This window comes from Hemitrygon akajei, chromosome 8, assembly GCF_048418815.1.
Source record: "Hemitrygon akajei chromosome 8, sHemAka1.3, whole genome shotgun sequence".
Classification (NCBI taxonomy): domain Eukaryota; kingdom Metazoa; phylum Chordata; class Chondrichthyes; order Myliobatiformes; family Dasyatidae; genus Hemitrygon; species Hemitrygon akajei.
Genome location: NC_133131.1, coordinates 150647499 through 150674888, shown reverse-complemented (window position 1 = coordinate 150674888; position 27390 = coordinate 150647499). Strand labels below are relative to the sequence as shown.

The 27390-nt window shown below is 45.3% G+C and overlaps 1 protein-coding gene across 2 annotated transcripts in view; it reads right to left on the bottom strand.

The window, feature by feature from the left end:
• adarb2 (adenosine deaminase RNA specific B2 (inactive)) overlaps positions 1–27390 on the bottom strand; it is a 799330-nt gene that overhangs the window by 323663 nt on the left and 448277 nt on the right. The window lies entirely within an intron of this gene.

The window sequence follows — 27390 nt, the reverse complement described above, 5'->3', positions numbered from 1 at the left end:
TATCAGATCAACTGATTTTAAAATACTTCTATTTTAGCATGTACGTGTTTTGCGAAAGCCAGTGACATTCCTCTTTCATAAATACCCTTGAGAAAGTGATGATGAGCTGTATTCTTGAATCACTGCTGTATTTCTGGTGAAGATAATCACACAGAATTCTTCCATATGGAGTTCCAGGCTTTAGACTCAACAACAATGGAGGAACCAGGTTATATTATCAAGTTAGGATTCTATAAGACATCCGTGAAAACCTGAAGACCAGTGATGAACTTGGGAAGCACACTGGTGTTCTTATCCATCAGTTGCCTCAACCACTGCAGTGGTTACAGTGTAGCAGGCAGAGAGAGTGTATTCCCAGTACACTCTGGGGAATACCTCATCTCCCAGAACCTACAAATCTCAAGCCTTTGATCAGAGGGCATGAGATCCATGTCAGTAGTGAAAATATGAGAATTAACTTCAAGGAAAGCGGATCCCAAGGCATGTTTCCAAACACTTTTTGATAAGGAAAGTTATTTATAACAATTAAATTCACTTAGAATAAGTATTTTTCTAGTACCAGCTAGAAAATACACTTCAGACGATAATGTGAATTTGTAAGATTATTTTAAAATGTTGATTGGTTCATTTGGTAGCATTCTTGGGTTCAAGTGTTGATTTACTCTGTGTGTGATTTTGGTGTCCGCTGCAACTATACTAACCATGCAAACACTCTTACCCAAATTATTACTGTGGAAGACAATCAACAGAAGAACCAGCACAAACCTCTGCAGGATATCGCTCATGATAGACCTCCAGTCTGTAAAATCATACCCACCTTCTGTCTTCTAATGTTGAACCAAATTAGTATCCAGTTAGCTATCTCACTCTGAATTCCATTGATTCTAACATTCCAAACCAGCCTACCATGCAGGAGTTGTCAAAGACATCTTGACAACATCTACTGCACTGCTCTGATCAGCTAACTTGGTGTTCTCCATAAATGACATCGGCAAACATTCTTCTCCATAAACCCTCTAAGCATCTTGTCTCAATGCTGTGGCGGTCAGATCTATGGCACTCAATATTAGACAGTCTGGTAGGTTTGAGCTTTGAGCAAACATCAAACATGAGCTTCTTGTTTGACATGATGTGTATGGAGGTCTGGGATATACAGCAAATCCCTGCCACCCTTCAAGCCTGAAGCATCTTTTCCCAATCGACTCTACATTGAAATCAGTGGGGATGCTATTGGACAGGACCCTGAGGGACATTAATGCACATTTTAAAAGGCATGGCCTGCCTAGGGCTGGTAGTACGGCTTTGTGTGAGCAAGTTATGAACTTCACTTCCCCTTTCTAAAGTACACAATCTATTTCTTGGTCTTATGGAGACTGAGTGGAAGATTGTTGTTGTGAAACTACTCAACCAGCTGATCTATCTCACTGCTTTAAGCCATCTCATCAACTCAACATTGATGCTGAATGTCCTGTACAGTGCTTTATTCTTCTGTGTTCTGTTGTTCTGACCTTGAATGTATTAGAAGTCAGGTGAAATCTGGATCAGGCTTACAATGAACTGTACGAAAAATGTTTTGTTGAGATTGAATTTTAAGCTGAAGGGGGAAGTGTGTGTGTGTGTGTGTGTGTGTGTGTGTGTGTGTGTGTGTGTGTGTGTGTGTGTGTGTGTGTGTGTGTGTGTGTGTGTGTGTGTGTGTGTGTGTGTGTGTGTGTGTGTGTGTGTGTGTGTGTGTGTGTGTGTGTGTGCGCGTGCGCGCGCATTGGTTGGCATCTGTGCTGTAGAAACATAGAAAACCTACAGCACAATACAGGTACTTCAGCGCACAATGTTGTGTTGAACATGTACCCGGTACTTACTTTAGAAATTACCTAGGCTTACCTATAGCCCTCTATTTTTCTAAGCTTCATCTATCTATCCAAGAGTCTCTTAAAAGACTCTATCTTTTCCGCCTCCACCACCGTCGCCGGCAGCCCATTCCACGCACTCACCACTCTCCGCGTAAAAAAACTTACCCCTGACATCTCCTCTGTACCTACTTCCAGTACCTTAAAACTACGCCCTCTTGTGTTAGCCATTTCAGCCCTGGGAAAAAGCCTCTGACTATCCCCACAATCAGCGCCTCTCATCATCTTATACACCTCTATCAGGTCACCTCTCATCCTCCGTCACTCTAAGGAGAAAAGGCCAAGTTCATTCTACCTATTCTCATAATGCATGCTCCCCAATCCAGGCAACATCTTGGTAAATCTCATCTGCACCCTTTCTATGGTTTCCACATCCTTCCTGTAGTGAGGTGACCAAAACTGAGCATAATACTCCAAGTGGGGTCTGACCAGGGTCCTATATAGCTGTAACATTATTTCTCGGCCCCTAAACTCAATCCCACGATTGATGAAGGCCAATGCACTGTATGCCTTCTTAACCACGCAGCTACTTTGAGCGTCCTATGGACTCGGACCCCAAGATCCCTCTGTTCCTCCACGCTGCCAAGAGTCTTACCATTAATACAATATTCTGTCATCATATTTGACCTACCAAAATGAACCACCTCACACTTATCTGGGTTGAACTCCATTTGCCATTTCTCAGCCCAGTTTTGCATTCTATCAATGTCCCGCTGTAACCTCTCATGGCCCTCAACACTATCCACAACACTGCCAACCTTTGTGTCATCAGCAAATTTACCAACCCATCCCTCCATTTCCTCATCCAGGTCATTTATAAAAATCATGAAGAGAAGGGGTCCCAGTACAGATCTCTGAGACACACCACTGGTCACATACCTCCATGAATAACATGACCCGTCTACAATCACTTGTTGCTTTCTGTGAGCAAGCCAATTCAGGATCCACAAAGCAAGGTCCCCTTGGATCCCATGCCTCCTTACTTTCTCAATAAGCCTTGCATGTGGAACCTTATCAAATGCCTTGCTGAAATCCATATACACTACATCTACTGCTCTACTTTCATCAATGTGTTTAGTCACATCCTCAAAAATTTCAATCAGGCTCATAAGGCATGACCTGCCTTTGACAAAGCCACGCTGACTATTCCTAATCATATTATGCCTCTCCAAATGTTCATAAATCCTGCTCCTCATCAACTTACCAACCACTGAGTTAAGACTCACAGGTCTATAATTTCCTGGGTTATCTCTAATCTCTTTCTTGAATAAGGGAACAACATCTGCCATCGTCCACTCCTCCGGAACTTCTCCTGTCCCCTTTGATGATGCAAAGGCCATTGACAGAGGCTCAGCAATCTCTTCCCCCGCCTCCCACAGTAGCCTGGGGTATATCTTGTCTGATCCCAGTGACTTAACCAACTTGATGCTTTCCAAAAGCTCCAGCACATCCTCTTTCTTAATGACTATGTGCTCAAGCTTTTCAGTCCACTGTTAGTCATCCCTACAATCGCCAAGGGCCTTTTCCATAGTGAATACTGAAGCAAAGCATTCATCAAGTACCTCCACGACCTCTTCTGGTTCCATACACACTTTTCCACTATCACACTTGATTGGTCCTGTTCTTCACATCTTATCATCTTGCTCATCACATACTTGTAGAATGCATTGTGGTTTTCCTTAATCTTGCTCGCCAAGGCCTTTTCATGGCCCCTCCTGGCTCTCCTAATTTCCTTCTTAAGCTCCTTCCTATTAGCCTTATAATCTTCTAGATCTCTAACATTACCTAGCTCTCTGAACCTTTCGTAAGCTTTTCTTTTCTTCTTGACCAGATTTATTACAGCCTTTGTACACCATGGTTCCTGTACCCTACCATAATTTCCCTGTCTCATTGGAATGTACCTATGCAGAACCTCACACAAATATCCCCTGAACATTTGCCACATTTCTTCATACCTTTCCCTGAGAACATCTGTTCCCAATTTAAGCGTCCAAGTTCCTGCATGATAGCCTCATAATTCCCCTTACTCCAATTAAATGTTTTTCTAACTTGTCTATTCCTATCTCTCTCCACTGCAATTGTAAAGCAGATAGAATTATGATCACTATCTCCAAAATGCTCTCCCACTGAGAGAACTGACACCTGACCAGGTTCATTTCCCAATACCAAATCAAGTACAATCTCTCCTCTTGTAGGCTTATCTACATATTGTATCAAGAAACCTTCCTGAACACACCTAACAAACTCCACCCCATCTAAACCCCTTGCTCTAGGGAGATGCCAATCGATATTTGTGAAATTAAAATCTCCCACCACGACAACTCTGTTATTATTACATCTTTCCAGGATCTGTTTCCCTATCTGCTCTTTGATATCCCTGTTACTATTGGGTGGCCTATAAAAAACACCCAGTAGAGTTATTGACCCCTTCCTGTTCCTAATCTCCACCCACAGAGACTCTGCAGACAATCCCTTCATGACATCAACCTTTTCTGCAGCCGTGACACTATCTCTGATCATCAGTGCCATGTCACCACCTCTTTTGGCCCCTTCCCTGTCTTTCTGAAACATCTAAAGCCTGGCATTCTATGGAGCCATTCCTGCCCCTGAGCCATCCAAGTCTCCGTAATGGCCACAACATCATAGCTCCAAGTACTGATCCACGCTCTAAGCTCATCTGATTTTTTCATGATACTCCTTGCAATAAAATAGACACATCTCAAACCATCAGTCTGAGTGCATCCCTTCTCTATCATCTGCCTTTCCTCCCTCTCACACTGTCAACAAGCTTTCTCTATTTGTGAGCCAACCAGCCCTTCCTCCGTCTCTTCAGTTTGGTTCCCATCCCCCAGCAATTCTAGTTTAAGCTCTCCCCAATAGCCTTAGCAAACTTCCCTGCCATGATATTGGTCCCCCTCGGATTTAAATCCAACCCATCCTTATTGCACAGGTCACGCCTGCCCCCAAAGAGGTCCCAACGAATCCCTGCCCCTGCTCCAATTTGTCATCCATGCATTTATCCTCCACCTCACTTTATTCCTATACTCACTGTTGCATGGCACAGGTAGTAATCCTGAGATTGCTACCCTTATCCTGAGATTACTACCCTTCCAGAAGTGGCCTCACTTCCATTAAGGCCCTGTGCCTCAGAATATTTGTTCTTCAGCTTTTGCATTGGATGGGGCTTCATGAGCCTTAGGAACTGATAGTGGAAGGGAAGTGAAGAGTTAAATGTCTTTACAACACTATTTGTCAGATAAAAAGAACAGGAATTCTCCCCACTCCCCTCACTGGGCCTTCCCAAAACACCCTCTAATGGCTTCCAGAGATTGGATATTCCCCTGCTTCCCTCCTATCATGATCTCTTTGCTGCACCACCCTCCTGCCTAACAATATCTTCACCCACCTTCCTCAAATCCTCTGCAATTCCAGACCTTCAGCCACTTTCTCCACTCCTCTTTGACTCTTCACCTGCCTTCTTCAGTCCCATTCACTCTCAAGCTCCTTGCTATCTTCTCCCTTTTTCTTCCAGTTTCTCTTGGTGCTTATACAACCCCTACCAATAACACATTCCCTCCTTTTCAGCTCCACTGGTGGAGTAAGATCCTGAGAGGCTACTTCCAGTGGGGAAGGATAGGCTTTCAAATTGGCTTTGCAGATTTTGGATATCTATTTGTCCCATCCCTTTTCCATACATCTATTAAACAAACATATAGCTGAAAGATCAGAAGGGAGTACCTCACTCTTCATGCCTCCTTATCAACTCAACATTGTGGCTGAATGTCCTGCCTACTGCTGTATGGGTTTTCTCTTGTATCTTATGGCCAATATCTTAAATTAGAAAAACCTCTGTACTTAGAGAGTGGTTATGAGAAAAATATTTAGGAGCAGATTTGGCCACTCAGCCTATTGAGTCTACTCTGCCATTCAACCTGGCTGGTTACTTCAATGATTATTTCCCACCATCTCCCTGTAACCCTTAATGCTTTTAACAATCAAGGACCCATCTCCACCTGAAATATGCCCAATGAGTTGTCCTCTACAGTCCGATGAGGCAATAAACTCCACAGATTCACTACTGAAGGAATTCCTCTTCATCTCAGTTTTAAAGGAATGTCCCATTTTTCAGAAGTTGCACCCTCTAATCCTACACTCTCCTACTAATGAAAACATCCTCCCAAGTCTACTCTTTTCAGGCTTTTCAGTATCTGGTCGGTTTCAATTAGACCCCTCTTCACCCTTCTGAACTCAATTGATCACAGGCCCAGAGATATCAATGTTAAGACAGTCATTCCTGGGATCATTCATGTGAACCTCCTCTGGACCATCTCCATGTTTCATGGTACTCTGATTGCGGTCTGACCAATGCTTTATAAAGCCTCAGCAGTACACTTCTGCTTTGTTTTCTAGTCCTCTTGAAATGAATGCTAACATTGCATTTGCTTTCTTTACAAATGACTTGACGTGCAAGTCAATTGTGAGGGAATCCCGAACTAGGACTCCCAAGTCCCATGCGACACCAGTTTCTGAATTCTCTCCCCATTTAGAAAATAGTCTACACCTTTATATACAGCATAGGGCCCTGGTCACACCATTCTCAACCTTTTGATTCCTAGAGTCAAGTTATGAAAAGGGGAAGTACAACGAGATCTAGGTGTTCTTGTACATCAGTCAATGAAAGCAAGCATGCAGGTACAGCAGGCAGTGAAGAAAGCTAATGGCATGCTGGCTTTTATAAAAAGAGGAATTGAGTATAGGAGTAAAGAGGTTCTTCTGCAGCTGTACAGGGCCCTGGTGAGACCCCACCTGGAGTATTGTGTGCAGTTTTGGTCTCCAAATTTGAGGAAGGACATTCTTGCTATTGAGGGAGTGCAGCGTAGGTTCACAAGGTTAATTCTCAGAATGGCTGGACTGTCATATGTTGAAAGATTGGAGCGACTGGGCTTATATACACTGGAATTTAGAAGGATGAGAGGGGATCTGATTGAAACATACAAGATTATTAAGGGATTGGACACACTGGAGGCAGGAAGCATGTTCCTGCTGATGGGCGAGTCCAGAACTAGAGGCCACAGTTTAAGAATAAGGGGTAGGCCATTTAGAACAGAGATGCGGAAAACTTTTTCACCCAGAGAGTGGTGGATATGTGGAATGCTCTGCCCCAGAAGGTAGTGGAGGCCAAGTCTCTGGATGCATTCAAGAGAGAGTTAGATAGAGCTCTTATAGATAGCGGGGTCAAGGGATATGGGGAGAGGGCAGGAACGGGGTACTGATTGTGTATGATCAGCCATGATTACAGTGAATGGCGGTGCTGGCTAGAAGGGCTGAATGGCCTACTCCTGCACCTACTGTCTACTGTCTATTGTCTATAGAGACAACTGTGACTTTAGTTCATTCTCCCTGACAGTATCCAAAGTGATATACCTGTTGTTGAGGAAGATGGCCACAGGAGTACTCTGCACTGGCTCCTTAACCCCTTTCCCCTTCCTGTCAGTCACATAGTTTCCTGTGCCTTGTACCCTGGGTGTAACTGCCTCTCTATGTGTCCTATCTATCACCACTTCAGCCTCCCAAATGATCCGGAGTTCATCCAGTTCCTGCTCCATCTCCTTAGCGCAGTTTGCTAGAAGCTGCAGCTGGATTCTCTTCTCGCGATTGTAGTCGTCAGGGACATTGGAGGTCTCCCTGCCTTCCCACATCACCCAAGAGGAGTATTTCACTATCCTGCCTAGCATCTTTACCGTCCTAGCTGAGCAGATATAAAGAAGTACAAAAAAACTTGAGCTTTTCTTTGCTTTCTCTGAGTGAAGCCTTTCTTTGCTGAAGCCTCGAAGAGCCAAAGCTTGAAGATCACCACTCTGACTATGTCCACTCCGAGAACAGCCACTATCTGCCTTTAATTTGCTCTTACTAATCAATCCCAGGCACCAATTAGTTGCTGGTCAAAGCTCCGTTATGCTGCTGTGACTTGTTCCTCCGGCAGTGGACCCGATTGAAGTCCCTTCCTCTCCATACTTCCAATGTCCGGATTGACTGCTGGTCAATAGCTATGATGTTTCACTCCCACATGAGATCATAAGACATAGGGACAGAATTAGGCTAGTCTGTTCTGTCATTCCATTATGGCAGATCCCAGATCCCACTCAACCTCATACACCTGCCTTCTTGCCATATTCTTTGATGCCCTGACCGATCAGGAAATGATCAACTTCCACCTTAAATATACTTGGCCTCTACTGCAGTCTGTGGCAGAGCATTCCACAGATTCAGTATACTCTGGCTAAAAAAAATTCCTCCTTTCCTCCATTCTAAAAGGTCGCCTGTTAGTTTTGAGGCTGTGCCCTCTAGTTCTGGATCCCCCACCATCGGAAATGTCTTCTCCACATCCATCCTATCTATCCTTACAACATTCGGTAGGTTTCAATGAGATCCCCCCCACCCCCATTCTTCTAAATTCCAGTGAATACGGGCCCAAAGCTGCCAAACGCTCCTCATATGTTAACCTCTTCCTTCCCAGAATCATCCTGGTGAACCTTCTCTGAACCCTCTCCAATGACAACACATCCTTTCAGAGATACGGGGCCCAAAACTGTTGACAGTACTCAAAGTGCAGCCTGACTAGTGTCTTATAAAAGCTCAGCATTATCTCTTTGCTTTTTAGAATTTTATCTAGTTAAGCAGCCTCACGTGTGGCACCTTATCAAATGCCTTCTGAACATCCAAGTAAATGACATCCTCTAACTCTCTTTTATCCACCCTGCTTGTTACTTCCTCAAAGTACTTTGATAGATTTGTCAGGCAAGATGTTTCTTTACTGAAATCATACCGACTTTAACTTATTTTATCATTAGTCTCCAACTGCATCGAAACCTCATCCTTAATAATAGACTCCAACACTTTCCCAACCACCGAGGTTCGACTAACTGGCCTATAATTTCCTTTCTTTTGCCTTCCTTCCTTCTTAAAGAGTGGAGTGACATTTGCAATTTTCCAGTCCTCCGGGACCATGCCAGTATCAAGTAATTCTTGAAAGATCATGAGCAATGCATGAGCTAAATGCCTTTTATGCACGCTTTGAAAAGGGAGAATAAAACTACACCTGTACAAATCTTTACATCAGCTGGTGACCCTGTGACCTCTGTCTCAGAACAGCTTTGAAGAGGATGAAGCCTCGCAAAGTATCAGGCTGTGATGGTGTGCCTGATAGGGCACTGCAAACCTGTGCCAACCAACTGGCGGGAGCTTCCAAAGACATCTCCGCTCTCCTACTGCTGAGATCAGAGTGAGCTCCCTCAATGCCTAAAGCCCACTTGCACTCAGATCTGCTGTGATGAAATGCGCTGAGAGGTTGGTCATGTCCATAATCAACTCCTGCTTAAACCTGGACTTCCTGCGATTTGCCCATCACCACAATAGGTCAATAGGGGATGCCATCTCACTGGCTCTTCACTCAGCCTTGGATCACCTGGATAACAGCAGTACCTTCATCAGGCTGATGTTTGTTGATTACATCTCAGGGTTCATCACCATCATTCCCTCAGCACCAATCAATGAGCTCCAAAACCTGGGCTTCTGTACCTCCTTCAGCAACTAGATCCTTGACTTTCTCATCCAGAGACCACCATCTGGATGAAACAGAAATAACATCTCCTCCTTGCTGACAATCAGCACTGGAGCATCTCGTGGAGCCCACACTGCTCTCATGTCTCTACAACAGCTTTTGCCAATGACACAACAATGGCTGGCAGAATCTCAGATGGTGATAAGGAGGAGTACAGGAGTGAGATTGAGTTGTGTCATAACAAAACCTTGTACTCAGCATCAGTTAGATCAAAGAAGTAATTGTGGACTTCAGGAAGGGAAAATCAAGGGATCATGCACTAGCCCGCATTAAGGGATTAGCAGTGAAGAGAGTGAGCAGCTTCAAGTTCCTGGGTGTCAAGTCAAGTGAAGTTTATTGTTATTTAACTATATACATGTATATAATGTATAAAACCATAAAATATATATAGGAACAAGACGTTTCTCCGAATCAGGGTGTAGGGTGTCAACATCTCTGAAGATCTATCCTGGGCCCAACGTATTGTTGCAATTGCAAAGATGTCATGACAGTGGTTGTATTTCATTAGGAGTATGAGGAGACAGGATGGCACCAAAAACTCTTGTAAATTTTACAGATGTGTCATGGAGAGCACTCTAACTGGTTGCATCACTATCTGGTATGGACAGGCAACTGCACTGGATTTGAAAAAGCTGCAGAAACTCTCCCAGCTCCATCATGGGCACTAGCATCCCCAGCATCTAGAACAACCTCAAAAGGCGATGCCTCAAAAAGGTGGCATCCATCATTAAGGACCCCCATCACCCAGGACATGTCTTCTACTCATGCCATCATCAAGCAGGAACCTGAAGACACACACTCACTGTTTAGGGAACAGCTTCTTCCCGTCTGCCAGCAGATTTCTGAAAGGGCAATGAACCCATGTACACTCCCTCAATATTGTTTTCTTTATTTTTGCACTACTTATTTAATTTTTAAATATATTTCTTACTGTAATTTATAGCTTTTTATTCCAATATACTACTGCCACAAAACAACAAATTTCATGTCCGACACCAGTGTTATTAAACCTAATTCTGATTCTGTCAGCTTGAACCAATCTGGCCATTCTCCTCTGACCTCTCTTATTAACAAGGCATTTTTTGCCTACAGAATTGCCATTTGCTAGATGCTTTTTTGTTTTTCACACCATTCCTTGTAAACACTAGAAATAGTTTTGCATAAAAATCCCAGGAGATCAGCAGTTTTTTGAGATACTCACACCACCCTGTCTGGCACCAACAGTCATGCTATGGTCACAGTCACTTAGATCTCATTTCTTCCCCATTCTGATGTTATTTCTGTGGGCAAAAATGCCTTGTTAGTGAGAGAGGTCAGAGGAGAATGGCCAAACTGGTTAACTTCTTGACTATGTCTGCATCCTTTTATTCATTGAATTGCTCCCACATGATTGGCTGATTAGATATTTGCATTAATGAGCAGGTGTACCTAATAAAGAGATCACTGAGTGTAAAATCAGTCAGTGGCATAACAAGGGATTGAACAAGAAGGACAATAATTTGTGAAAATCATCACAAACTAACAGCATTGTGAAGGACCCCACACACCCCTCATACAAATTCTTCTCCCTCCTGCCATCTGGCAAAAGCATTCAGGCTCTTACGACCAGACTGTGCAACAGTTTCTTCCCCAAGCCATCAGACTCCGCAATACTTAGAGTCTAGACTGACATCTACATCATTTATTATTGTATTGAAATTTGTCCTCTACTGTGCCTATTGTCTTGTTCATTAATTATTTATCTATTAATTATTATTGTACTGCCCTGCACTGTTTGTGCACTCTATGTAGTCCTGTGTAGGTCTGTAGTCTAGTGTAGTTTTGTGTTGTTTCATGTAGCACCAGGGTCCTGGAGGAACGTTGTTCCATTTTTACTGTGTACTGTACCAGCAGTTTATGGTCGAAATGACAATTAAAAAAAGTGACTTGACTTGACTTGAAAGAAGTGGTGATTGTGACTGATAGTATTGCTCCATTAGAGAGAGATAGAGATTAGCTTTATTTGTCACAGGTCAAACAGTGAAGTGGACCATTTGCCTCAACAACTGACACAGCGCAAATATCTGCTGGGCAAAGCCTCAACGTGTCATTATGTTTCTGGCTTCAACAAAACATGCCCACAGCTTACTAACTGGAATGTTTTTCAAAAGAGGGGGAGAACCGGAGAACCTATAACAAACCCACAGGGTCTCAGGGAAATAATAATACAAACTCCTTACGGAGGTGTGCCGGAATTGGACTCAGCCACTGTAATAGCATGCGCTACCTTGCTGCCTCAGGAACCGGGTAAGACTTACTGGGCTGAAAGGAAATTCTATGACAACCTCACTTTCCAGAGTAAAGGACCAAACAAAGCACTGAAATCGAATAGGAATCAACATCCTTGGGAAAGGTAGAGGGGACCCGGAAGGAAATTAGACGGGTAAAGAAAACAGAATTTATTTGTTCCTGGAGGCACTTGTGCACTTGATGAGAGTATTCTGTGGAAAGCTAGGAGGTCAGCAGTGCTGAGAGCAGTGCGGAGTCAGTTCACAGCCGGCTAGCAATCTCAGCAGATATACACAGTGAGCGATTAGAGAAAAATGTTCCTGTACCATATGTAGCAATATGTTCAACTGTTGAAAAGTCACTGGAGAACTTGGAGGTGAATTGAGCATCATTCAGACTGAAGTGCAAACCGGCAAAAGATCATGTGCCACATGGGCTACACCCATGGCAACAGTGAAACTCGAGAACAAACTTCACACCACTCATTTATTTGCATCGTTGTATTAAAGTTCAAAGACTCTCGGTCAAGAGACTCCTTAGTACAAGAAAGCAAAAAGAAACTGGTGGAGGAACTCAGTGGGTCAGGCAGCATCTGTGGAGAGGAAGGACTGTTGCAGAGTCGTGACCTGAAATGCTGAGTGGTCCTTACCCTCCTGAGACATTGCTTGACCTTGTTCAAGTTCAAGTTCAGGTTCAATTGTCATTCAGCCATAGATAAATACCCATGAATTCCGCCAAACGAAACTATGCTCCGCCGGGGCCAAGATCGAAACACAGTACTAATAGTCATACCCAGGACGAGGCACGTATGGCACATATCTGACAGCAGTAAACATACAGTCAGACTAAAAAAAGGCACTATAGCACTATAGTATCTGAGAGTCAAGTCCTGTTGGTTGCTGGTGCCTGGATGTTGTCCGCAAACACCATGCAGAATGAACACTAGAGGGCAGCACTGACAGGAGGGGCTGCCCCCAACCAGCATGAACTTCAGCGTGCCTGCCGCACCTCTGCTCTCTCCCACACCGCCTTGGGCACTGGGGTGGAGTAACGGTTAGCGTGATGCTATTACAGCTCGGGGTGTTCGGGAGTTTCGAGTTCAATTCCAGCAGCCTTCTGTAAGGAGTTTTTAGATAGATAGATAGATAGATAGATACTTTATTCATCCCCATGGGGAAATTCAACTTTTTTTCCAATGTCCCATACACTTGTTGTAGCAAAACTAATTACATACAATACTTAACTCAGTAAAAAAATATGATATGCATCTAAATCGCTATCTCAAAAAGCATTAATAATAGCTTTTAAAAAGTTCTTAAGTCCTGGCGGTAGAATTGTAAAGCCTAATGGCATTGGGGAGTATTGACCTCTTCATCCTGTCTGAGGAGCATTGCATCGATAGTAACCTGTCGCTGAAACTGCTTCTCTGTCTCTGGATGGTGCTATGTAGAGGATGTTCAGAGTTATCCATAATTGACCGTAGCCTACTCAGCGCCCTTCGCTCAGCTACCGATGTTAAACTCTCCAGTACTTTGCCCACGACAGAGCCCGCCTTCCTTACCAGCTTATTAAGACGTGAGGCGTCCCTCTTCTTAATGCTTCCTCCCCAACACGCCACCACAAAGAAGAGGGCGCTCTCCACAACTGACCTATAGAACATCTTCAGCATCTCACTACAGACATTGAATGACGCCAACATCTTTGTTCGTCCTCCCCGTGGAAAGCATGTTTTTTTTTTCCTGGGTGTTCCCATTTCCTCACACAGTTTGAAGACAAACTCAGTAGGTTAATCGGTCATTATAAGCTGTCTCGTGGTTAGGTTCGGATTAATCAGGATTGTGGGTTTGCTGGGGGAGCATGGCTCGAAGGGAAGGATGTGCCCAATTTGTATTGCTAGATAATTGAGTAAATAAATTTGGCTTCTCTCACCCAGGTGGCTACAACAGGTGACATCCATGGCTTGAGGCCTAGCCTGTGTTACAACCAGGGTCACACAGCTCCCCCAATGTCAGTATCTCCAATAAACCAGTGAACAAGACTTGCAGTATTCTACATTACCAATGTTCAACAGGGTCTTGCGGTCACGAGGAAAATATCCAAGACAACAAATTGCTCTGTTCGTTAGATTGCTCACTGCCTTCACACACTGACTCCAATGTCTACCTGTAGCAAGCGGAAACACGGTCCACACCGCGCCCAGCTCCATCGCTACTGAGCAAGCAATGAGTGGGGTAAACCTGCAGTACTTGATGTTCTTGATGACTGGCAGTGTCTTGTGATCATAAAAAAAAATGAAAAGGATGAACAATTGCACCTTTAGTTGGACCCAGAGTGACCGCCACAACCATGTGTGCCACCATCTTACCCAAACAAGCTTGTTCTTTGTTCTAGATTCCAATATCTGCAGCCTCTTGTGCCTCCGTCCTCATTTTACAAGATCCTTATATTCCATCATCTACCAAAATGGCCATTAGACCATAAGGCCATTCAGCCCATTGAGTCTGCTCTCCCATTGCAACACAGCTAATTTATTATCCCTGTCAAACCCAATCTCCCCATGACACCCTCACTAATGAAGAACCTATTAACCTCTGCTTTAAATATAACCGATAACTTGGCCTCTACAGCTGTCTATGATAATGAATTCCACAGATTCATCACCCCCTGGCTAAAGAAATTCCTCCTCAATTCTGTTCTAAAGGGATATGCTTGTTTTGAGGCTGTGCCCTCTGGTCGTAGACTCCTCCACTATAGAAAACACCCTCCCCATGTCCATTCTATCTAGGCCTTTCAATATTCAATAGGTTTCCATAATGTCCTCCTATTTTACCATTTAGATTAAAATTCTACTTTATCATAAATGCTGATTCTACACTATTAGGGCCAAGAGGAAGGCTAACTGGTTCTAAATAGGCCTCATGAGACAACACACTATTAGCATGAATAAAAACATTTTCAAAGCATTATGTACGTATCTTCAGTAAATACATAATGCAAATACAGTGTGTGAATTGTTTCCAAAGATTTTGCCCTAAGGCCTTGGAAAGATGATGTAGTTATCATACTGAACAGTTTTGCTCCAAAAATATTTGAGCAATTTACCCGAGTCATTATTGACAAATATTTCACAACTGTTAATTTAAGTCCTGTTTATACATGTGGTCAAAGGGTTGAGCTGGCTGGGAAGTTTCTCAGCCTTCTTCTATTATCACTTGTTCCTTGTGGAACTGAGCTTCTAGTTTAAATGGTTGCATTCACTTTATCTCGGAAGTGGCAAGATGGTATAAAAAGCAAAAGACTCCAAGAGCAAAAGTTTTCAAGAATTGGTCGGGACATGTGAGACCACACGGTTTCAGGGCTACAGGGGAATGGGAAGAGGGGATTTGCTATGTTTGTGATCCGACGTAACCCCAATAGATTAGCCCCTTCTGTATCATTGTAAATCAATCACTTTCAGTTTAAATACAATATTTTTTGCTTTTTGTATTATTTTCATAGTCATATTTACCAATATTCCTTTCATTTAACATATATGATGCAAAACCTTCAGTCTTGTCAAGAGCAAGCAACTTAAACAAAGAGCTCATTGTGCAATGAAAGTGGACATCCGAAATTGGACGGGCAGCATGCAAAACTGCCCAGAGATATTGGGCACTGACTTCCTGCTCCATCACTGCAAGAAGAAACACAAATCTAAATTCCATTCTCCTGAATGGGTCAGATTGAGGAGGTGGTAGTGTCCAGCTGTTTAAAAATCTCCAAAGAATTTGAAAGGAATTTTGCTGCATCCCCTCGTGGGAGCAGTCCTCCCCTCAAAGTTAGATGTAGGCTACTTGGGTGTGAAGCTCTTCACCAACAGGATCGTAGAAGTCTGAAACCTCTCCAAGCTCCATGGATGCTCAGCAAATTGGAGCTTAGGTCGATAGAATCCTGTCAGGTGGCCATACCGGGGGATGTAGAGCAAAGACAGGTAGATGGGATCAACAGTGATTGATCTGGAGAAAGAAACAGGCCAGAGAGTAGGTGAGCAACTAATAAACACAAGCGATTCTGTAGATGCTGGAAATCCAGAGTAACACACAGAACTCAACAGATCAGGCAGCATCTATGGAAGGGAATCGTCATCGTCATCATTGTGGCTATCCCTCGAGGTCGAGGAGAGGATGATGGTCTTCATTCCGTTGATTTATCACAGAGCGAAGACACCTGTTGATACACCATCAATAACTCTGAGACGTGGGTTAAGGTAGGCTTTTATTGGCTGGAAGAAAGCACAAGCAGCAAGTGACCACCACACAACATCCTGGAGACTGAGGAAGGGTCTGTGGCTCCAATCGCCTTTATACCGGGGTCTGTGGGAGGAGCCACAGGAGCAGTCAGCAGGGGGGGCGTGTCCAGACAGGTATATGTAGTTCACCACATTCACCCCCCCTTTGCTTTAAAAGAGAGTCCCCATGGAGCGAAGTTTCTTACAAGTATATTTACAGGTTAAGTCTATCAGGTGGTTGAATCTGTCGCTGCGATCTAGGTAGCACTGGCTGTGATTCCACAGGTGCCGGTGGTGATTGCACCGGAGATGGTGGTTGTGCTGGTTCTGGCCTGACTGGAGGTGTCAGCCCACTAGGTGTCAGTGATCCCTCATGCGTGTGCGAGGCGCCCGGTATGGGAGTGTCGTGGGGTGTCTGTGTAGGGCTTGGCGTGTGCGGTGTCACCTTGGGTGCAGGGTTCATAGTTACCGTGGAGTGTTCGGGGTAGTGGTCTGCTGCTCCTGTGGGCGCCAGGTCACGGACGGAGACTGTGTCCTCCCGTCCATCAGGTAAGACCACGTAGGCATACTGGGGGTTCGCATGTAGAATGTGAACCCTCTCGACCATCGGGGAGTATTTATTGCTCCGCGCATGTTTCCAGAGCAGCACTGGCCCTGGGGACATCAGCCAAACTGGTAGGGTGGTCCCAGTGGCAGACTTCCTGGGAAAAGAAAAGAGTCGCTCATGAGGGGTGGCATTGGTGGACGTGCATAACAGGGAGTGGATGGAGTGGAGTGCCTCGGGGAGGACCTCCTGCCAGCGAGAGACCGGCAACCCCTTTGACCTAAGGGCTAAGAGTGTGGCCTTCCACACTGTGGCATTCTCCCTCTCTACCTGTCCATACCCCCGGGGATTATAGCTCGTGGTCCTACTAGATAGATAGATAGATAGATAGATAGATACTTTATGCATCCCCATGGGGAAATTCAACTTTTTTCCATTGTCCCATACACTTGTTGTAGCAAAACTAATTACATACAATACTTAACTCAGTAAAAAAAATATGATATGCATCTAAATCACTATCTCAAAAAGCATTAATAATAGCTTTTAAAAAGTTCTTAAGTCCTGGCGGTAGAATTGTAAAGCCTAATGGCATTGGGGAGTATTGACCTCTTCATCCTGTCTGAGGAGCATTGCATCGATAGTAACCTGTCGCTGAAACTGCTTCTCTGTCTCTGGATGGTGCTATGTAGAGGATGTTCAGAGTTATCTATAATTGACCGTAGCCTACTCAGCGCCCTTCGCTCAGCTACCGATGTTAAACTCTCCAGTACTTTGCCCACGACAGAGCCCGCCTTCCTTACCAGCTTATTAAGACGTGAGGCGTCCCTCTTCTTAATGCTTCCTCCCCAACACGCCACCACAAAGAAGAGGGCGCTCTCCACAACTGACCTATAGAACATCTTCAGCATCTCACTACAGACATTGAATGACACCAACCTTCTAAGGAAGTACAGTCGACTCTGTGCCTTCCTGCACAAGGCATCTGTGTTGGCAGTCCAGTCTAGCTTCTCGTCTAACTGTACTCCCAGATACTTGTAGGTCTTAACCTGCTCCACACATTCACTAGTAGCAATGCCCCTAGCTAGCAGGTACTGGCACAGCTCATCACTCATAAAGGAGGACCCTCTATCACTGCGGATATAGCAGGGATATCCGAACAGAGTGAAGAGCAGGTGCAGGGCTTTTATGACGGACGTGGCAGTGGTGTCGGGGCAGGGGATGGCAAAAGGGAACCGCGAGTACTCGTCGATAATGTTGAGAAAGTAGACATTGCGGTCGGTGGAGGGAAGGGGGCACTTAAAGTCAACACTCAGTCGCTCAAAGGGGCGGGTGGCCTTGATAAGTTGCGCCTTTTCAGGACGATAGAAGTGCGGTTTGCACTCAGTGCAGACTTGGCAGTCCCTGGTCATCGTCCTGATGTCCTCAAGGGAGTAAGGCAGGTTCCGGGCTTTCATGAAATGGTAAAATCGGGTGACCCCCGGGTGGCAAAGATCTGCATGGAGGGCGTATAGCTGGTTGAGCTGCGCGCTGGCACACGCTCCCCGGGATAGTGCATCAGGGGGCTCATTGAGCCTTCCAGGCCGGTACAGGATATCATAGTTGTAGGGGGAGAGTTCCATTCTCCACCACAAAATTTTATCATTTTTGATTTTGCCCCACTGTTGGTTGCTGAACATGAACGCAACCGAGCGCTGGTCGGTCAGCAAGGTGAACCTTTTGCCGGCGAGATTGTGCCTCCAGTGCCTAATAGCTTCCACTATGGCCTGGGCTTCTTTCTCCACCGCGGAGTGCCGAATTTCAGGGCCTTGAAGGGTACGAGAGAAGAATGCTACTGACCTGCCTGCCTGATTGAGGGTAGCAGCAAGCACGAAATCAGAGGTGTCACTCTCTGCTTGGAAGGGACTGGTCTCGTCCACCGCATGCACCGTTGCTTTGGCAATGTCCCCTTTAATGCAGCTGAAGGCCGCGCAGGCCTCGGCAGAGAGGGGAAAAGTGGTAGACTTGACCAGGGGGCGGGCCTTGTCTGCGTAATGAGGGACCCATTGGGTGTAATAGGAAAAGAAGCCCAGGCACCGTCTGAGGGCTCTGAGGGTGGTGGGAAGAGGGAGTTCTAACAGGGGGCGCATACGGTCGGGATCAGGGCCAATGACCCCGTTTTCCACAACATACCCAAGGATAGCGAGTCGGGTGATTCCGAACACACACTTTTCCCTGTTATAAGTAAGGTTCAGGGCTTTGGCCATTTGGAAAAATCGTTGGAGGTTGGTGTTGTGATCCGGCCAGTCGTGACCACAGATGGTGATGTTATCCAGGTAGGGAAATGTGGCCTTCAGTTGGCACTGGTCCACCATCCGGTCCGTTTCCCTCTGGAAGACAGAGACACCATTTGTGACACTGAAGGGGACGCGCAGGAAGTGATAGAGCCTGCCACCCACCTTGAAGGCGGTGTCGGGGCGGTCCTCTGGGCCGATGGGGAGCTGGTGATAAGCGGATTTCAGATCTATGGTCGAGTACACCTTGTACTGAGCTATCTGGTTGACCATATCCATGATGCGGGGTAGGGGGTACGCGTCAAGCTGCGTGAACCTATTGATGGTTTGACTATAGTCCACGACCATCCTATTTTTCTGCCCGGTCTGAACAACAACCACCTGGGCCCTCCAAGGACTTGTGCTTGGCTCAATGATCCTCTCCCTGAGCAGCCGCTGCACTTCTGACTGAATGAAGGCCCTGTCCCCCGCGCTGTACCTCCTGCTTTTAGTTGCCACCGGTTTACAGTCGGGGGTCAGGTTGGCGAACAGCGGTGGGGGAGGGATCTTGAGCATGGAGAGGCTGCAAGTGGTGTCAGTAGTGCAGCTGTCGGCATGGTGCTGGGTGGGACGTGCGGGTCGGTGTGTGTGTGTGTGGTCAGTAGCGGGGTATATGACGAAGTCCCACAAAACTGAGGATTCCTGACAGTGAGTGGTGGGAGGGGCCCGTCATACTCCATTGTCATACTTTTCAGGTGGCTCTGGAAGTCGAGCCCCAATAGCACAGGGGCGTACAGTTGAGGCATGACCAGTAGCGCAAAGTCCTGATATTCTGTGCCCTGCACCCCCAATGTCGCTACACAACCTCCCCGGATGTCTGTGGAATGCGACCCAGAAGCCAAGGTGACCTTCTGGCTTACTGGCTGTGTCACGAGTCCGCAGCATTGCACCGTGTCTGGGTGAATAAAACTCTCAGTGCTGCCCGTGTCAAACAGGCATCTAGTCCTGTGCCCCTCCACCAGGATGTCCATCATTGACTTTGCAAGCTGGTGTGGGGCGCTTTGGTCAAGGGTTACGGAGGCCAAAGTTGAATAGCCGTCTTGGTGCCCGGTAAACACCCGTGGGTCGGAGGCGGGGTGAGGTGGCGCCGACAAAGATGGCCGCCCCCATGTCTCGCACGAGGCGGGCAGGCAAGATGGCGGCGACCAAGATAGCTGCCCCCATGCCTCGCACAAGGCGCTGCTCAACCCCGCTTGTGGTTCAGACTTACAGACCCTGGCGAAATGGCCCTTCTTTCTGCTGCTGGAGCAGGTAGCTTCTCGGGCCGGGCAGCGTTTTTGGGGGTGCTTTTTGAGTCCGCAGAAGTAGTACTGCGCGGACTTGCGACTGGCAGCAGCTGTGGTTAGTTTTGGGGAGTTCGTGGACTCGCGACTGGCAGCAGCGGTGGTGGATTCACTTGCAGTTGGCGGGGTCTGCAGCGTCCACGGAACCGGCGGGGGATCACGCGGCTGGACAGCGTCAGCATTGTGCAGAGCAGCCTCCAGCGTGTCGGCCATCTCGATCGCTGAGCGTAAGGTAAGATCGGCATTTTCCAGCAGCCGCTGGCGCACGTACACTAACCTGATCCCCGTAACGAAGGTGTCTCGTACCAGGAGCTCCGCGTGCTGCTCCGCCGTCAGTTCCTTGCAGTCGCAGGCCCGCACGAGTGTCTGTAGGGCTCAGAGAAATTCCCCGCTCGACTCACCGTTCTGCTGCCGCCACATCGCTAAGCGATGTCTTGTGTAGACAGTGTTCACCAGCCGCAGGTACTGTCTTTTGAGGGCGACCAGTGCCCCTTGGTAGGTCAGCAGGTCCCTGATAAGGGAGTAAACTTTCGGGGTGACCCTCGAAAGGAGGATTCTGTGCATAATAGCGGGCTCAGTCGCGGGAATCTGTTCCAAGTATGATTGGAATCATGCAAGCCAGAGTTCAAAGGCAAGAGCTGCTTCTGAGTCTTGAGGGTCAATGTCCAATTTTTCCAGACGTAAAATGCTTTCCATGTTTTAAAACTTCCAGCCAATAAAATTGATGCACCATCAATAACTCTGAGACATGGGTTAAAGTAGGCTTTTATTGGCTGGAAGAAAGCACAAGCAGCAAGTGACCATCACACAACATCCTGGAGACTGAGGAAGGGTCTGTGCCTCCAATCGCCTTTATACCTGGGTCTGTGGGAGGAGCCACAGGAGCAGTCAGCAGGGGGGCGTGTCCAGACAGGTATATGTAGTTCACCACACCTGTGAAGGTATTTGTTTAATGTGTACCTAATGTTGCACTCCAAGAAGCACACGATACTTCACAAATCAACCAACTGATTTCAATGGCATGGAAACCACGATGATTGGAGTTGATAGATTTGTTGCAGCCTTCATCCGCCTTCACAGCTGTTGAATTCGAAGTAACTTCATCCACCTGTTCCCCCGTTGAGGTCAAGGAAAGGAATAAGCAGTTGATGTTTCAGGCCAAGGCCTTTAATCAGGAATGAACAAACTTTTTCACAAAAGGGGTCATGAAATCTACAACATTGCCAAGGTGCACATTTCTCTTTTGCATGATTCTTGAAATGTTTCTACATGTCAACTACTGACTGAACCCTCAGATTAACAAGAATTACATTTGTAAGTAAAAAATGGGAAGCTGATGGTTAGAGCTTCTGATTGGCTTATTATTGTCACATGTACCAATATACTGTGAGAAGATATTTTTGAGTGAGCCATTCAGAAAGATCATGCCAAGCATAATTACATTAAGACAGTAAAAAGAAACCAGAATACAAAATATAGTGTTAAGATTTATGGGAATTTGGAACTGAGATTCAAAGGAATAGAATAATTTTAATAAATGTAATGAATGGTTCTGCTGAAGCAATCTTGCGATGTCCCAATGCTCCAACACCATCTTAGGCTCCCTGTTTGAGTTGAACTTTCTGGATTGTTGCTGTCGATGGCCGATGATGGGAAGGGGCTGGAGGGAGTGTAATTAGCGCTCTCAGAGGGAGGAGTACTGGTGTAGCTTGTCAGCTGCAGTGGAATATACTACTTATATTAATATATTAGTTGTGCTGCCTGACCTGCTGAGTTCCTCCTGCATTTTGTGTGTGTTGCTTAGTTGTTCTGTGCTTGAATTGAATTGAATTAACTTTATTACTTACATCCTTCATGTGCATGAGGAGTAAAAATCCTTACGTTACGTCTCTGTCTAAATGTGCAATTTATAGTAATTTGTAATAAATGTTATGTATGACAGGACAGTCAATATAACATAGAAATACAGTTGTGTCAGCATGAATTAATCAGTCTGATGGCCTGGTGGAAGAAGCTGTCCTGGAGCCTATTGGCCCTGGCTTTTATGCTGCGGTACCGTTTCCCGGATGGTAGCATCTGGAATAGTTTGTGGTTGGGGTGACTCAGGTCCCCAATAGCCCTTTTTGTACACCTGACTTTGTAAATGTCCTGAACAGTGGGAAGTTCACATTTACAGATCTACATCACATCCACTCTCTGCAGAGTCCTGCGATTGAGGGAAGTACAGTTCCCATACCAGGCAGTGATGCAGCCAGTCAGGATGCTCTCAATTGTGTCCCCGTAGAAAGTCCTTGGGATCTGGGGACTCGTGTCAAACTTCTTCAACTATCTGAGGTGAAAGGGGCGCTGTCTTGCCTTTTTCACCACGTAGCCGGCACGTACAGACCACGTGAGATCCTCGGTGATGTGTATGCTGAGGAACTTAAAACTGATCACCCTCTCAACCCCAGATCTATTGATGTCAATAGGGGTCCGAGTGTTGGTCCAAGTGTTTCAGACACATTGACTAGATATGATTTTCTGTGTTTGACCACAGGTTTTCTATCACTTTTATGTCCTTTGGCAGACAGACCAAGTCACATCCCTGGGAAAAATCCTAAATATCTTAAAAATCCTAAATATATTTTTTTCTTCAAATATAGGAATAAAATAATCTTCATCTCCTCTGGTTTATCAGCCACTGAACGAAATTAATAAATTGGTTCATTATTGTCACATGTATTGAAGCAGAGTGAAAAAACCCTGTCATGCATGCCATTCCTATAGATTAATTCATTACACACTGCAATGAGTTGGTACAAGATAAAACAATAGCAGAGTGCAGAATAGAGTGCCACAGTACAGAAAAGGTGCAGTGTAAGTAGAACGTAAGCTGCAAAGGGACAGGGAAGAGTACTGGTTAAATTACTGATTAATCCAAAGTGCTAAACAAATTATCCAGAGATGTAAATCCAAATCCTGATCACAGTAACTGGGAAGTTTAAATGTGGTTAATTAAATAAAATCTGGAACCAAATGCTAGGATCGGTCAGAGTGAGCATGGAATGGCAGGACTGCTGTAACAGCTGGTTTCTACAGCTCGAGGAAATTTGCTGTCTTTACATAGACTTCACCTGCGACTGACCTCGATGCCAGACTATCAGGGCCATCTTTGCACCCAGTGCTCCTGGATCGGCCGCCTCTACATCGGGGAGGCCCAGTGTAGATCGGGGGGACCACTCTGTCGAGCGTCTTTGCTCTGTCAGTAACAAGCAGAATTTCTGGGTGGCCAACAAGTTTGATTGCAATCCCATTCTGACATGGTAGTCCGTGGCCTTCTTTACTGCCGCGATGATGCAACCTTCAGGTTGGAGGAGCAACACCTCATATTCTGCGTTGGCAGCCTCAAACCTGAGAACATGAACATTGACTTCAGATAATTTCTCCCTCCCCTTCCCCTTCTCTCTTTTTTTAATTCCCCATTCTGGCTTCCCCTCTTACCCTTTCTCTTCTCTTCACCTGCCCATCACCTTCCACTGGATCCGCTCCTCCTTCTTCCATTTCTCCTATGGTTCACTCTCCTTTCCTATCAGATTCCTCATTTTTTCAACCCTTTATCTTTTCCGTCAGCTACTGACAAAAGTGGAAATTGAGTGCAACAAAGTTGGACTACACCTAAATGCTAAAATGACAGAGTACGTGGCGTTCAACTGCGACAAAGGTACTCTCAAGACCGTAAAGAATGATACCATTAAGAAAGTCTTAGACTTCAAGTACCTCGGGTCAAGAATGATGAGTTCAGAGAAGGACATAAGCTACAGAAGGCATTGGCGTGGAGGGCTATGAACGACATGAAGGAAATCTGGTTGAATCTGACCAGAGAGCTCAAAAAGAGGATCTTCATACAGTCATAAAGTCTATTCTCACGTATAGATGCGAGATGTGGACACTCACCAAGGCCATGAGGAAGTCACTAGATGGTTGCTATACACAAATGCTCCGGATGGCTCTTGACATGAGTTGGCAACAGCACATGATGAACGTCAAGCTCTATGACGACCTACTGATGCTCACTACTAAAATCAAGCGAGAAGACGGCAACTAGCGGGGCATTGTCTATGCCACCCTGAGCTACCTGCCAGCCTAGTCATCACATGGGAGCCCAAGCATGGGAGGTTGAACCCTGGGCGCCCTCCCAAGACTATGGTCAACACGCTCCGAGAAGACAGCGGCGTGGCTAATGTAGATGAACTGAACACCCGGATGAGGGAGAGGGAGGAGCGGAGAGTCCATCATCGTGCCCGACGCCATCCCCCTAGGCCTGAGTCGACGTAGTAGTAGTAGTAGTAGTACCTTTTCCACCAATCACGCCCCTGTTTCTCACTTCATACCCCTCCCCCACCTATCCACTTTTCCCCTCTTCTGGCTTCACCTATCAACTTCTAGCTTGTCCTCCTTTCCCTCCCCCTCACTTTCTCATCTTGGTTTCTTCCCCCCTTTTTTCCCCTCAGTCCTGCTGAAGGGTGTTATCCTGAACCGTCCCCTATTTATTCCTTTCCATAGATGCTGCCAGACTTTCTGAGTTCCTCCAGCATTGTATATGTGCTACTTTAGACAAGCTCTAGATGCACATCAATATGGTTGATTCTGAACTGTCTCAGGAATTGCCCAACTGTTCACAGTTACTAAAAGGACAAACAATGCTAGCTGAGTGCATTTTGGATTGACAATGAATGCACAGTGTATGTTGGATAAGCAATTATAGTAAGTCACATTGGTAGTGCAGGCTGTATTGTTATACAGGGAGGTTTCATTACGTTAATGACTCTTTAGAGATAATAATATTATGGGATGTCTCTTACACCAAAACTCAGAGAGAGCATTTGTGGTCCCAAGACCAACATTGGACTCTGGGCGTTTTGGACAATTTTCAGATGTCCTTCTCAGGTCACGGGTGGAGCAGGCAGTTTTGAACCCACCTACTGAGCCTTTAGTAATGGGGTGAAGATGTCCTGTTTTGACAGATGTGCTTCTGAAATGCTGCCACTTCAGTTTTGGTGTTATCTGTGATGATTTACCATCAGAAATCTAGTGCAATTGGTGTGCTCACATTGGTCACTTCAGGGGTGGAACTTGGATTGTCCGCCCATCTGTCTGTAGGAAAGAGCCATTTGTTTCTGGGTAGTGAGTGCAACTAAGCACCACTTTCAATTTCCATTCATCCTGATAATTTCTAACCAGGTCCAACATTGGCCTTTGTTTTAATTTAATTCCAAAAGATTTTACAGCACAAAGAATGGACATTGGCCCAGTAGATCTGCTCGTGCCCAATATCCATCCTCTTCATTCAACTTTGTTGGTGAATTCTTCTACGCTGGTCTCCTCTAAGTATTTATCAAATTATCTCTTAAATACATTAATAACATTTGCCTCTGTTTCTCTTTGTTCAGAGTAAAGTAGTCCTCTGAAGTCTTTATTGGGTTTATTAATAGACTTATTGCCTCTGATTTTGGACTTATTCAGGAGCAGAAACATCTCCACAAATCCACCCCACTGAGGCTTTCATCATCTGAACATCCACTCCATCAGATCTCCTCTGCCTCTTACCCTTAGAAAAAGGAGCACCAAGATCTTCAGGCTCTTACAATCATTGGATTCTCACAGACCAGCTGTGCTACTCACTGGCTGACTTCAACTTGGTTTGAGGTCTCTGTGCTTCTTCAACAAAATGGAATGGCTGAGAGGAGCAATGACTGAGTGGAGCTGAATGTAACCAAGTCAGGCAAGTTGATTTACATCCCAAGACTCTTCCATTTGGCCTTTAATTGCCATTTACTTTAGGTTGCTCAAGGTTCACGGAATGGTCAGTGGGTACTTAATCTGATGTTCAAGTGTCACAATTCCTTAGCTGTTGGTACAGTGTCAATGTTTCTACTTGGACAAAGAAGAATACCTCCTTGTAGAGAAACCATCAGAGACCATACTGGAGACAACAACAGTCGGAAATGGCCTAGTTTGGTCTAGGTTTCTCTATTGTGAAATGATCCATAGGCAGCCCTGAAGAGCAGCATAGAGAGATATTACATAGGAACAAACCCACGTACATTATGACTGTACTCAACCATCCAACCATTCACATACAACCATTTACATGAATCGTACATTAATTTCACCTTTTATTCTTCCCACTTTCTCATTAGCTCCCCTCAGGCTCTACACTCAACCAACACGCTAAGGCCACTTTATTGTGCCTATCTTCAGGAGCTGGGGGGAAAAGAAGACCCTTGCATGGTGGGGAAAGGGGAGGGGTTGGTGATTTTGCTGGGAGGGGGGAGTTTCGATGATTCTGCTGCTGCTTTGGGGTTTCAATGTTTCTGTCATTCATTCTTTGGTGTTTCTTTTTTGTTTCGTGGATGACTGCGAAGAGTAAGATTTTCAAGTTGTAAACAATATATTAACTTGAACCATTTGAACTATTTGAACATGGAGGAAGCACTTGAAGTTGGAGAGAAAACATGCGAACCCTAGCAACCAAGATGGAACCTGCATCTCAAGCACGGAGCTAGTAACTACACTATTGTGCTGCCTCCAGATTTGGAGACATTGGAGAGCTTACCCTGCCAATGTCTGTCTTCTCCCTTCAGCTATTTGTGTCTGCTCTCCACCCAGGTATCTCCTTTCACCCCTCCAACTGCTATGTTGATCATCTTAGGCCAAGACTCCTTTTATTGTACAACAACCAATTGTCACTCCTATTGATCATTCCTGACATCACCTGCACCGGTTTGAGTACAAGAGAGCCAAAAGGTGACTGCCCATCCTTAGACAGTTGCAGACTCTAAGGAATTGGACACCTCACCTAAAGCCCCATTTTGTTTGATAAATAGAGTGAGTTTGCAAAACTGGTCACTTCTGTAAAGCAACATTAGCTCTAATGACATCATATTTGCAGGGCTAATTTTCTTTATACGTTTTTGTTTATACCAACACATGATTACCGTCAAAGAAGAGACCATTTGATATATATTTTGTATCCTTGCATCTGTGTTTTATTGACAAAAGCTCTTAAAAAATCTGTATTAAAAAGTAACTTTGCTGCAGAGACTGAACTTTCAATTAATTTACTAGGCTTTTGCAAAACCGTAGGTAGATTAAAATGTGCTTCATGGCTCAACACTTTGCAATTATTTTGCATCATCTCTCTCTGGTCCA